General features: G+C 43.6%; 1 protein-coding gene across 2 annotated transcripts in view; it reads left to right on the plus strand.

Moving 5' to 3' along the window:
* Window positions 1-14050, plus strand: part of ATG7 (autophagy related 7) — a 245706-nt gene that overhangs the window by 4925 nt on the left and 226731 nt on the right. The gene's annotated exons all lie outside the window — the stretch shown is intronic.

Below are 14050 nucleotides of genomic sequence, written 5' to 3' on the forward strand. Positions count from 1 at the left end.
GTCCAATAGTGGAGTTTTTTTGGCCTGAGATTTATGGCCCTATATTTACCTCTGAAAATTTTAATCTTGTTTGCCAAAACCGATTTGGCTCAGTGGATAGAGCGTCGGCCTGCGGACTGAAAGGTCCCAGGTTCGATTCCAGTCAAGGGCATGTACCTGGGTTGCGGGCACATCCCCAGTAGGAGATGTGCAGGAGGCAGCTGATCGATGTTTCTCTCTCATCAATGTTTCTAACTATCTCTCTCCCTTCCTCTCTGTAAAAAATCAATAAAATATATATAAAAATTTTTTTTAATCTTGTTAAAATAGGCCTGTGATTGCAGGCGGTAAGAATCTTTTTTATTCTGAATTTTTGTTATCTGTTGTATTGCCTATTACTTCCTGCTTCGTGTCATGTGTAGAGCTGATAAGCAAACATTGTTATCCAAGTCACTGATAAAATGTAATAACAATACCTTATTGAATCGATTGGTTTGTCTGTTTTACTGCTTAAGCCCCTAACACAAGGTTCAACATACATGAAATACTTAGTAAATACTGATGAACATTCATTAATATAGTTAAATAAAATACAGTAGTCCCACCTTATCCATGAGGGATTCGTTTCTAGACCCACAGTGGATGCCTGAAACCATGGATTATACTGAACCCTGTATGTATTATGTTTTTTCCTATGCATACATACCTGTGATAAAGTTTAATTTATAAGTGAGGCACAGTAAGAGATTAACAATAATAACTCATAATAAAATAGAATATTTACAATAATATACTGTAAATTATGTGAATGTGGTCTCTGTCAAAATATCTTATTGTTCTATACTCACCCTTCTTGTGATGAAATGAGATGATAAAATGCCTATGTGGTGAAGTGAATGATGCAGGCATTGGGATGTAGGCTACTCTTGACCTATCTATACATCAGGAGGATCAGCTGCTTTGGGGAATCCTAGATCATTGAGCCATGATGATATCTGGCCAGATGTCCAGAGTAGGTGATGTCAATAGTTGAGAATCCTTGAAAATTTAAGGGTTTGTTTTTGTTTCTGTTTTTGTTTACTAACAGGGGGGTAGCATATACAGTGTGGATATGCTGGACAAAGGGATGATTAACAACCATGGCAGGACGGAGCTGGCCGGTGCAAGATTTCATCACACTACTTAGAACAGTGTGCAATTTAAAACTTATTGTCCTGAAATTTTTTTAATTAATATTTTTGGACTATGATTGACCTTGGTTAATTGAAACTGTGAAACAGAGGAAACTACTGTAAAAATAAATTGGACAGGACCAAAGACTGAGCCAAAGACTTACCACTATTAGTTCCTTTCTTATTACATCAGTTAATTCCTTAATCAGCATTCTTTGAATAATATTTTCTTACCAGTTCTTAATTCTTCTATGTTAGTATTTAATTCCTACATCTTCATCTTATCTACTAGGATATCTGGAGCAGTCTTGTCAGAGACCTTGCTGAGTTCCAGATATATCCTGTTTATGGCTCTTCTGTGGTCAAGGCAGAAATAAGTTATTTTGTAGTGCCGCCTTCTTAAATAAACCATAGTGGCCTCTTGTGATTACTCAGTACTGCTGCATACAGTTGTGCAGGTTGTGTACTGTGCAAGAGGTCACATCTAGGGGGTTCTGTTTAGATCATAGGTATTATGGATGTATTTTTATAATGACAGGTTTGTTTGTTTTTTTGGCAGACAAGAGTAAAAAGCCTTAAGCTTTCTGAGAAATGGAAGTAAAACGTCTTAAAGGGTATAATTTTCTAATTGTACATGTGGACTAGAATGGCTCATATGGCATTTTTCCTTGGAGCAAAGTATCTGTTCAGTGGGATATAGAATCCATCCTTATTCTCATCTTTGGAAATCAAATATCTTGAAAATCTGAAATCAAGTACTGGCTTGCCCCAATTTTTTTTTTTTAGCACTTCTCTCATTTTTCACAACTCCTTAATAGTCCCAAAAGTGGAAACCACAGAAACTGTTATTCATAAGCAAGCCTTCATTTTTTTCAGCCAGGTTTTAGGAAGCCATCACAGATTTTAGTTATTGGTTGACATTAAGGGCTCCCCAGCAATTCAGGTAAATCTAGGTAGCTGTACCTCATGTATAGAATGGAGCAATGTGACACTGTTGACTGGTGAATGTAACAAAAACCACTCAAAAGTAGACATGGTGTTTGTTTTCCATCACCCTTGTGTTGTCTCTTTCTCCACTTCCCAGATTTCCTTAGCTTTTACTCTCACTCCTTCATAGGCATGCCACACCCCCACAGTACTGGTATCTAGTGGGTCTGTTCTCAAAAAACTGAGACTGGATGAGAGCAGATTATAGGTGAAGGTTCGGGTTATTACAATAGAAAAATAAATAAAAGAAAAGCAATTCCCAGAAGTAACCAGTGAGAATGTAAGTTATAGTTTGAAGACTATGGAAGTGACTGACTGACCTTCTAAAGGAACAAATGTTGATTCTGTAGGGTAGGTGGCTCACATGGAGGTGAGGGGACAACTCGTCCATAATAGCAATTTTCCTGCCTGCTTATGTAATCAGCTATTGCCACTTAACAGAACAGTCTCAAAAAGCCATTTTGTCTTGTGGAGACATCAGTTTGGCTTAGGGGCATCTTGACTCAAATGCAATTTTTAAAAGAAATTGAGGCATCTGTACCCAGCTGGTTCCTCTATGGGAGTCCTGAGTTTTCATCTCCCTGTAAAGCCTCATCTTTCTTCTAAGTTTGGAACTTCTCCCCCTTGTTTTGGAAATGAAGGTTTTTTAAACCTTCCTCTTTAGCAGTCTTGCACATTATTTCCAAAACTCACAAAGTTGCAGAAGCATCATTAGCTTCCAGAACGTGCATTGGCCCCATATGCCAGAGGGGCCCTCCCCACTTCTGGCCATCTCTACCTCCTTTTTACCCATCAGGATCTAAGAACATATTCTATTTGTCAGTGGGACTTGGTCATGTGGTTTGGTGCTTATTTTAATGACTGCCAGAGCTCGAAGCCCCACAGCCGGGAAAATGAGAACAGAAGCTTGATCTATGTGCTCCATTTGGCCCAGAGGAGCTACTTCAGGACCAAATTGTGGTTATTCTGGCACTTGTGCTAAGTGAATGGCCCCATGTGGCCTCAGAGAAATTGAACAGAGTGCTCCTAACCCCTTAGAACTTGTCCCCTGGACTTCCCCTTGATGATCTATAGCAGGAGACCATCTGTTTCATTTTAATTAAACTGCCTCTGTGACTACCATGAAGAGTGCTGAGATTTCAGTGAGATGTGTTTTGAGGCAGGTAAAGTTTTCATAGTGAGCATGGGGAAAAGCAACCACATTAGTCAGGCACTGTTGTGTGTGGGGGTGGGATGAGGGGGGTGACAAGAAAAACTGATAGCAGCTACCATTATTGACTGCTGGCTGTATTCCAGGCACTGTAACAGGTGCATCACATACATTCTCATTTAGCCTTCCCAACAACCTCCTAGGTTGGGTGTAATTATCCTTATTTTACAGATGAGGACATCAAGGCACAGGGGATGAAGTTACCTGCCCATGTCTATTCAGCCAGTGAGAGGTGGAGCCAGAACTCAAAATTGAGTTTGTCTGACTGAAGACCCAGCTCCCAACTACCTTAGCTTTTAGCATTTTCTCTGAACCATTCAAAACTCCCGTGCCCTTCCCAAGCAAACAAACAAAAGCCCGGCAATACACATAGAAGATTTATAGTTAGAGATTTTTTAGTATAGTCAGGCTGGTCTGTTTTTCTGCCCTCCTTCCAAGGGTCTAGATTCCCTAAAGACAGATTTGTTTGTTTTTCTATCTCTCTGATTACTGTTTCCTTTCTACCAGTTGTACCTCTTCATTTCAAAAATCCTGCACTGGCGTAATATTTGCTATGTCCAATCCTGTTGGTCTCCCCCAGAGGGAGAACAATTGGGCAGAACCAATCCAGGAAGCACTTCTGCTCCAATCCTATCCTATCTAATAAAAGAGAAACATGGTAATTGGTGTATGACCGCTACCCTTCCCATTGGCTAATCAGCAAGATATGCAAATTAACTGCCAGCCAAGATGGCAGCCGGCAGCCAGGCAGCTTGAAACTAACATGAGGCTTGCTTGCTTCAGTGACGGAGGACTCCAACGTTCCCCACCTGCCTTGCTGGCCTCTGAGCCTGCAGTTTAAGAAACATTGTAACAAATATAGAAGCTAAACAAAACCCCAGAAACCTGCTTTCAGCGAGCCGGGATCTCAGAGCTAGAGTTGATACAGAGTTTCGATTATAGAACCGAAACAAACCAGATACCTGCTTTCAGGAGCGGAGGCCTAAGAACTGGAGCCTCAGAGCTAAAGCTGGCCCAGAATAAAAAAAATAAAAAAAAAAACCCAGAAAAAAAGGAGCGGTTGGGAGCTTCCATCACCCGCCAGCCTGAAAATAGCCCTCAGCTCCTCACCCAGACTGGCCAGGCACCCCAGTGGGGACCCCCACCCTGAAGGGTGTGTGACCAGCTGCAAACAGCCATCATCCCCTCACTCAGACTGGCCAGGCACCCCAGTGGGGACCCCCACCCTGAAGGGTGTGTGACCAGCTGCAAACAGCCCTCAGCCCCTCACCCAGGCTGGCCAGGCACCCCAGTGGGGACCCCCACGCTGATCCAGGACACCCTTCAGGGCAAACCAGCCGGCCCCCACACGTGCACCAGGCCTCTATCCTATATAGTAAAAGGGTAATATGCCTCCCAGCACCAGGATCAGCGGAGCCGTGAGGCCTCCCAGCACCGGGATCAGCGTGACAGGGGGCAGCGCCCAAACCCCCTGATCGCCCTGCGGCTCTGTGTGTGATGGGGTGGGGCCACAACCTCCCTATCGGCCCTGCTCTGTTTGTGACAGGGGAAGGCGCCCCAACCTCCTGATCAGCCCTGCTCTGTGCCTGATACGGGGGAGCTCCCCAACCCCCTGATCGCCCTGCGGCTCTGTGTGTGACAGGCTGTGGCACCCCAACCTCCCCTCCCCCCACGAGCCCTGCTCTGTGTGTGATGGGGTAGAGCCATAACCTCCCCATCGGCCCTGCCCTGAGTGTGACAGTGGCAGCGCCCCAACCCCCTGATCGGCCCTGCTCTGTGGGTGATAGAGGGTGGCGACCCAACCCCCTGATCCGCCCTGCTCTGTGTGTGACAGGGGGCGGTGCCCCAGCTCCCCTATCGCCCCTACTCTGTGAGTGACAGGGGGGAGCTCCTCAACCCCCTGATGGGCCCTGCTCTGTGCGTGACAGGGGGGCACTCCCCTACCCCCTGATGGGCCCTGCTCTGTGTGTGACAGGGGGGAGCTCCCCAACCCCCTGATGGACCCTGCTCTGTGCGTGACGGGGGAGTTTCCCAACCCCCTGATCGACCCTGCTCTGTGCGTGACAGGGTACGGAGCCCCAACCCCCCTGATGGGCCCTGCTCTGTGCGTGTCAGGGGGTGGCGCCACAACCTCCCTATTGACCCTGCCTTGAGTGTGACAGGGGGCGGTGCCCCAACCCCTCAATCGGCCCTACCCTGAGCATGACTGAGGGTGGCATCACAACCTCCCAATCCGCCCTGCTCTGTGCATGACAGGGGGTGACACCCCAACTCCCCAATTGGCCCTGCTCTGAGCCCGACCAGGGGCTGCACCCAGGGATTGGGCCTGCCCTCTGCCACCCGGGAGCAGGCCTAAGCCAGCAGGTCGTTATCTCCCGAGGGGTCCCAGACTGTGAGAGGGCACAGGCCGGGCTGGAGGACCCCCCCCCCCCTGAGTGCACAAATTTGTGCACCGGGCCTCTAGTCTAATAATAAACAAACATGGTAATTAACCATACCTTCACTACTATCGCCATTGGCTGATCAGCGCGATATGCAAATTAACTGCCAACAAAGATGGCGGCTAATTTGCATACTGTAGGCAGAGCGGGACCCTGGGAGCCGCCATCCAGGCCCCCGTGTGAGACCCCAGAAGCCACTGGGAAACCAGGCCGCAGGCATGGCGGCCGCCTAGGACCCAGAAGCCTGTAGGCAAGGTCTGCAGGCGAAGCAGCAATCAAGCTATGTCGGGGAGAGTTGGGGGCAGAAGGAGCTACAGGAGCAGCTCTGGCTGGAGAGTGAAGACTCCCGCCGGAGCGAGGAGCAAAGACTGAAGGCTCCATCCGCAGCAAAGACTGTGTCCAGAGTGAAGATGGAAGGCGGTGGCCAGAGTGAAGGTCTGGGTCCCGGGTGCCAGAGGAAAACTGGTGCTGGCAGCCAGGGGATAGAAGGCCTATTGCACGAATGTTCGTGCAATGGGCCTCTAGTTAATTTTATAAGATGCAAAGCCAAAATACTTGCATCTTCTTGGCTTAATGATGTTGACATATGTGTGAGAGTGTTCTTTGTAGACTGCATTTACCATTTCATAGAGGTGTGTTTGCACATTACAAGGTACATATTGTAGACCAGCAAATGTGGCCTTGGAATCTGGTCTTGCAATCTGTTTTCCCCTCAGCATCCTTGCAGATCTCGGCTACTCTCAAAAAGATTTTTCCCAAAATGTCAGTCTCCCTAAAAACAAAATACATTATTGTCACCTTCAAAGGATCAAAAATAACAGGTTTGGAAAATCATTTAGTCCAGGGGTCAGCACACTATAGCTTGCAGGTCAGATCCTGCTCAGGGCCTGTGTGTGTGTGTGTGTGTGTAGCTATGAGCTAAGAATGTTTTTTACATTCTTCAAGAGTTGTAAAAGAAAAAAAGAAAATATGACAGGAACTGTTTTGGCCTGCAATGCCTAAAATATTTACTATCTGGCCCTTTTCAGAAAAAGCCTGCCAACCCCTGGCCTCTTGCCTGACTGCCTGATACAGTAATCCTTTGTGCACTGTTACTTGGCAAATAATCATCTAATATATGCTTGAACACTTTCACTAATGGAAAATTCATTTTCTTTCCAGTCAGTTTATTTCCTATTTGGACAATTCAGGCTATTAGTAATTTTTAAAATCTACTGAAATTTATCTCACTATAGCATCCATCCTTTGGCCCTTTTGTGGGGAAAAGAGCTATTATTTCATGTCAACATTTACTGAGCTAATATACTCTAGGCACTGTGCTAAGTGCTGAAAAAAAAGATGAATAAGACATGTTTTTTTCATCAAGGATATCCCAGGTGTTATTTCTTGGCACTAAAACAGTTGAGCTGGTAGTGTTACTTCTCTCTTTCTCTGTCTTTGAGCCATTGGGTAAGGACTTTTGTCTTTAATGATTTTACTTATTTTTGAATTGTTATCCCACACACACAAAATTCAGAAGGGCAAAGGGTCATACAGTGAAACTAAGGTTCTCCTGACTCCGGGCTCCTGACCCCATAGCTTCTTTCTTAGGAAGTCACTACTAATAATACATTTCCTGTAGGGAGTTGATGTTAAAGAACAGCACAAACACAAGGTTTAGGTTCATTTGGACAGAAACTTTTAATTAAGTCTCCAAAGGTACTGTTTTTAATCTATTTGTAAGTTTCTGAGAATGACTTAGTTTTATTTTCATAAAAGCCTGAAATTTGCACCAAGTTTGGGTGTTAGACACAGCCCCAGAAGGTCCCTATTGCTTAACCACCCACCTACTTTTTCAGTTTAATCTTAACTAGATGTTTTGGTTACTGCTGGGATTCTTGTTCATTACAGTATTGAATTCTCATGAAAGCCCTTCCTCTTTCATTGGAAGTAACACAATCCCTTCTTGTGTAACCCCTGGGTTTCATATCCTGAATATGATAGAAATAGTTTGAAATAAAATTGAGCCATACTTATAATGATGCCTCTGTCAGTTTCTTTTCTTGGCTATGTCAGTATGTAATGTTGATGGCCAGAAATCTCACTGTCTAGGGTTGTATAGGCAAGTCTTAATTTTTAGGAAGCAGGTAATGTTTGGACCTAGGTTAGTTACACATAAATGACTTTGTATCAATGACTCACTTCCCACTCCCTCCAGAATTCCCTCTCATCGTTACTTCTTTAACCTTCCCTTCCAGTTTAGGGAAGATGGCAATGTGACATAGATGTATAGGTTCCTAATGATACATTTATATTTGAGTATCCTGTTTAGATGTTTCCAGCAGACACCTAATCACATGTTGCTGCTGTTGCTTAAGACCTTCCCGTTTTCTTAGCCTGTCAAACAACCATTCAGCAGCTGAACACCAGCCATATTCTTTTGTGAAATAGGCTCTTGGATTCTGTTTGGAATTTCTCAACGATCAAATAAGTCAGAAATGTTTGAGGGATATATCTGTTATGCAGATTACTTTCTTAGTGTGCCTGCCCTTTATCTTCTAAGTGGTCGTCCTGAGTAACTTCACCAGCTGCTGCAGTGCTGTGTGGAAGAGAGTTTTCTCCTTTGTCCCTGGCACTGGTAAAATTCCATCTTGAACTCAGCAGGTCATCAAAGTGATGATGTGAAAGGTTTCTGTTGACCTTTGAGAGTGTGTAGGGACCTGATGACCCATCACACAGAGGAAACCCATTTGTACCACTCTCTGCTACTGTGTTGAGTTACTTCCATATTCAGTGATTGCTCTGGCTTTTTCTTCTTGGTTGTCGAGTCAAGAGAAAATGTGTTTTGTGTGTGTGTGTGTGTGTGTGTGTGTGTGTGTGTGTGTGTGTGTTTTCAAAATAATTGGTTATTTTTTAGCGTATGTGGGGCTGATGGGCAATATAAAGGTTCTGAAAGGGGGGAGTAGGGTATGCCTTCCTTCAAGGAAGTATAGTATAGTATGAAAGTCGGGGCTTTGAAGCCACCAGACCTGGGTCATAAACTCAGCTCTTCCACTTTCTGTGTGACTGGGCAAGTTACTTAACCTCTTCCTTCTTCCTGTTTTCTTTTCTGTACAGCCGCTATTACAGTGGTCCTCCCTTATCCATAGGTTCACAGTATTCGTTACCTATAGTCAACCGTGGTTTAAAAATATTAAATGGAAAATTCCAGATATAAACAAGTCATAAGTTTTACATTGCACACCATTTTGAGTAGCACGATGAAATCTCATGCCATCCCACCTGGGACGTAAATCATCCTTCTGTCCAGTGTATCTACACTGTGTATGCTGCCTGCTCATTAGTCACACAGTAGCCATCTCTGTTATCAGATAAACTCTCATTATCACAGGGCTTGTGTTTAAGTGACTCTTATTCATACTTACAGTGGCCCCAAATCACAAGAGTAGTGATACTGGCAATTGAGATATGCCCAAGAGAAGCCATAAAGTGTTTCTATAAGTGAAAAGGCATGAATGTATAGGAAAAAACATAGTATATAGGTTCGATACAATCTGCAATTTCAGGCATCCACTGGGCATCTTGGAACATATCCCCCACAGATAAGAGGGAACAATATTCAATGATTTTTAAAAGGGTATGATCAAAAAAGCAAGGACGGCTTGGCCAACGTGGCTCAGTAGTAGAGCATAGACCTATGAACCAGGAGGTCACAACTTGATTCCTGGTTAGGACACATGCCCTGGTTGTGAGCTTGGTCCCCATTGTGGAGAATGCAGGAGGCAGTCCATCAATTAATTATTCTCTCTCATTGTTTTTTTTTTTTCTGTTTATAAATATGTGTTTTTTAATTTTAATCAAATTTGACAGTTAATTTTATTTTTTTTAATTAAATCTTTATTGTTCAGATTATTACATTTGTTCCTCTTTTTTCCCCCCATAACTCCCCTCCTCCCAGTTCCTGCCCCACCCTCCGCCCTCATTCCCCACCCACTGTCCTCATCCATAGGTGCACGATTTTTGTCCAGTCTCTTCCCGCATCTCCCACACTCCTTTCCCCACCAAGAATAGTCAGTCCATTCCCTTTCTATGTCCCTGATTCTATTATAATCACCAGTTCATTCTGTTCATCGGATTATTTATTCACTTGATTCTTAGATTCACTTGTTGATAGATGCATATTTGTTGTTCATAATTTGTATCTTTACCTTTTTCTTCCTCTTCCTCTTCTTAAAGGATACCTTTCAGCATTTCATATAATCCTGGTTTGGTGGTGATGAACTCCTTTAGCTTTTCCTTATCTGTGAAGCTCTTTATCTGACCTTCAATTCTGAATGATAGCTTTGCTGGATAAAGTAATCTTGGTTGTAGGTTCTTGGTATTCATCACTTTGAATATTTCTTGCCACTCCCTTCTGGCCTGCAAAGTTTCTGATGAGAAATCAGCTGACAGTCGTATGGGTATTCCCTTGTAGGTAACTGAGTTTCTTTCTCTTGCTGTTTTTAAGATTCTCTCTTTATCTTTTGCTCTTGGCATTTTAATTATGATGTGTCTTGGTGTGGTCCTCTCTGGATTCCTTTTGTTTGGGGTTCTCCGCGCTTCTTGGACCTGTAAGTCCATTTCTTTCACCAGGTGAGGGAAGTTTTCTGTCATTATTTCTTCAAATAGGTTTTCAATATCTTGCTCTCTCTCATCTTCTGGCACCCCTATAATTCTGATGTTGGTACGCCTGAAGCTGTCCCAGAGGCTCCTTACACTATCCTCGCATTTTTGGATTCTTTTTTCCTTTTGCTTTTCCGGTTGGGTGTTTTTTGCTTCCTCGCATTTCAAATCATTGACTTGATTCTTGCGCTCCTCTGTTCTGCTGTCGGGAGTCTGTATAATATTCTTTATTTCAGTCAGTGTATGCTTAATTTCTAGTTGGTTCCCCAATATAACATCGAGGGTCTCATTAGTTTTCTTGTAGATCTCATTAAGTTTATCGGCGGCTTCTAAACAGTTCTTGAGAGACCTTAAAAGTGTGGTTCTGAACTCTAGATCTTCCATTGACAATTTTGTCCTGTTTCTTTGTCTCCGCATTTTGTTATGCTTCCTTGGTGCACCCCCTAGTGGTCTTTGTTCCCAGTCTTATAGTTAAATCTTAATTGTTGTAGCTAATTCCAGGGAGGGTTTGACCTCCAGGCCAAGTGGCTATGAGAATCAGCTGTGTCTGCAGTGAGAGAACTTCTGTCCTCTAGGGAGGTGCTAATCTAGCCTTTGCCTGAGGCTATCCGGCAAATGCCTCTGTGCAGGGCTTGGGCGGGGCGGGTCGCACAGGATCAACAGGGTGGGCCTGAGAGAGCAGTTATGGCGGCTCTCAGTCCTGTCCCCAGGGGCTCTGCCTCTCTGCGTCCCAGCACCCGCTGCAAAGCTCGGAGAGAAAGCTGCACTCGCTCTGACCGAAGCCAGGCAGTCCCGCTTCTCCCGTTTGAGTCTGGGTCCCTAAAGACTCGCCCGTATCTGGAGCTCAGAGTCTGCGACTCCCTCCTGATTGAAAACGCCAACCGCGCCCTCTGCCGCCAGCCCGCTCCGCGCACTCCGCACCTCAGAATTTGACTTCAGCACTGTGCCTCCTCTGAGTGTCGTATGCGTTTCTCTTTCCTCCTAGTTGTAGGACTTCCACTCAGCCAGCGTTCCAGTGGTTCTGGGTGATGTCCGTTCTGTCTTTTAGTTTCACTTTTGAAGTAATTGTTCAAAGCAGCAAACTCCGGCGTTAACCTATGCCGCCATCTTGGTTCTCCTCTCTTTTCTCTCTCATTGTTAATGTTTCTCTCTCTCCCTCACCCTTCCGCTCTGAAATAAATAAAAAAATATATATATTTTTAAAAGCAAGTATGGTTCGTGGTGATAAATGCTCTAATGGAAGTTTTCCTTTGGAGAAGGGAACTACTAATATCTGCTACTATGGGTTTTAATGAAAGTTTCATAAAGGATCTTATGAGATGAGACATTTTCCTGGTAGATGGGGAGAGGTTTCCAAGGGTCATCAGGAAAGGCATGAGGCCGAGAAACTGGCGGGCTAAGGCAGGGATGACACCTGACTCTCTGTGTCTTAAGTCTAGTAAGGGTTTGGTTGGTTGGTTGATTGGTTGGTTGGTTAACAGGGGAGCCACCAATACAGATCAGTTCTGTGGCACCTTATTTAGAGAAGATAGGGACTGAAGTCAGTGACCCATGAACACGTTTCTGCGGGAGTGGAGGTGTGAGATGGCATTGTCTGGTGCATGACGTTACAGGTCCATACTAAGGCAGCAGAGAGTTTTAAAGACAGTGATGCATTGTCCTTTGTGATCGACTAAGCTTATTGATTATGTAGAAAAATATTTAATTATTATAGTTCCCACTTCTTGTTTTCTGTTTGTTTTTCTGTGTTTATTAAGTCCCCATTGTGAAAGTTTTATTAATTCCTAATTGGATTTCTGTTGGGAAGGAATATTTTTAAATATGACAAACACATTAAGCCTGTTGAAAAACAACCACCTATGAAGAATCCAGTATCAAACTTAACTGGCCTCTGGAACATGCCGGGACACACACAGTTGGTTACTTTCCCATGCTGATTCTACCCTTACAGCATGTTCTGTTTTTAATAATCTACCCTCAAATTCCACTTTAGAAAGCTACCACTGAGCTCCTTTTAAAAATTAAAATCCAATGGCATTGACCAGGCCTCGTTTTCTCCCCCGCCTCCCCCCCCCCCTCCATTTTTTTACTTTTAGTGTTCTTTGCCACCATTTGTCATTACTCTCTTTAAACTGTTTCTTTTCTTTTTTCTTTAATGCAGTGTGCAGATATGGTTTAATCTTTTCTTGATAATGTTTGATTTTTTAAATTTATTTTTTATCATTTATAGTATTATAAATGTTCCCATTTCCCCCCCTTTTCCTCCTCCTCCACTCAACCCCTGTCCCATCCCAGGCCTTCATTACACTACTGTCTGTGTCCATCGGCTATGCATATATGCATAGAACTTCTCTGGTTCACCTCCTTCCCTCAACCTAACCCCCCTCCTCTCTGAGATCTGTCAGTCTGTTACATGCATCCATGTCTCTGGACCTATTTTGTTTGTCAGTTTATTTTGTTCATTAGATTCCACATATATGGGAGATCATGTGATATTTGTCTTTTACTGGCTGGCTTATTTTGCTTAGCATAATAATCTTCAGAACCATCTATGCTGTCACAAAGGGTAAGAGATCCTTCTTTTTTAACACCTGTAATACCTGACTATTTAGTCAGAAAAACTAACCTCTTTCCCTTAGATTGTAAAATTTAAAAAATGACAACAGTAGCTGTCTGGTGTGAATTATTCAAAATTATACCTATTTTTTTCAGATCAGTAAAAAATATATTTTTTGGTGTGTTGCAGAATTTTAGAAGGTAGTTTATAAGTGCCATGAGATGAAAAAGGTTGAAGATCGCTGGTCTAGGACCCTCTTCCTGCCTCCTTCAAAGCCATTTTGCCACCGTATACTTCTGTCATATTTCCTGTTCCAAACTGTCACTTGCTTCCCACTCTAGAATTTTTCAGCCTCACTTTTTTTAAAAAAATCCTTACCCAAGGATATGTTTTCGTTGATTTTTAGAGGGAGGGAGGGGAGAGAGAGAGAGACAGAGACAGAGAGAGAGAGACATTGATGTAACAGAGAAACCATTGGTCATTTTTTTTTTTGTGCCCTGGGAACCAAACCCACAATGTAGGTATGTGCTCTGACAGGTATTTTGAACCCACAACCTTTTGGTGTGGATTCAAAATACCAGCCAGAGCTACCTGGCCAGAGCTAGCCTCACTTTTGAAGCCGCCTCCACCCATGTCCTGTGTAACCCACTTAGCTTTGTGTGTGCATTGCTGTTGCTTTTTACCAGCCCTCCTACTAAGAAGAGCTAGGCTCATGCTTCCTGGTTTCTACCACAGCAGTTCCCTGTCTTTTTCCTTCAGCCCTCTGCCCATCTTCAACACCCTACTTCTTCACAGAAGCTTTCTCCCTGCTCTGCTCCACACTCTATGTTGATTTTTAGCACCTTTATGTAATACTAACTTTGCATTTTTCATATAGATACTATCAGTCCAAAGCTCCTTATCTCTAATTCTAAAATCCAACAAGTTTGGAAGACTGAAAGCTATTTAATAACCTTGGCACAAAACTCAGGCAAAATCTCTTTGAGTTAATGTAAACTGTCTTTTTAATTTATTTATTCCATCTAGTGTGCCTATTTATACATTCTGCTGCAGAAATATGAAT

The sequence above is a fragment of the Myotis nattereri genome (assembly GCF_964212035.1).
Source record: "Myotis nattereri genome assembly, chromosome: 14".
Taxonomy (NCBI): Eukaryota; Metazoa; Chordata; class Mammalia; order Chiroptera; family Vespertilionidae; genus Myotis; species Myotis nattereri.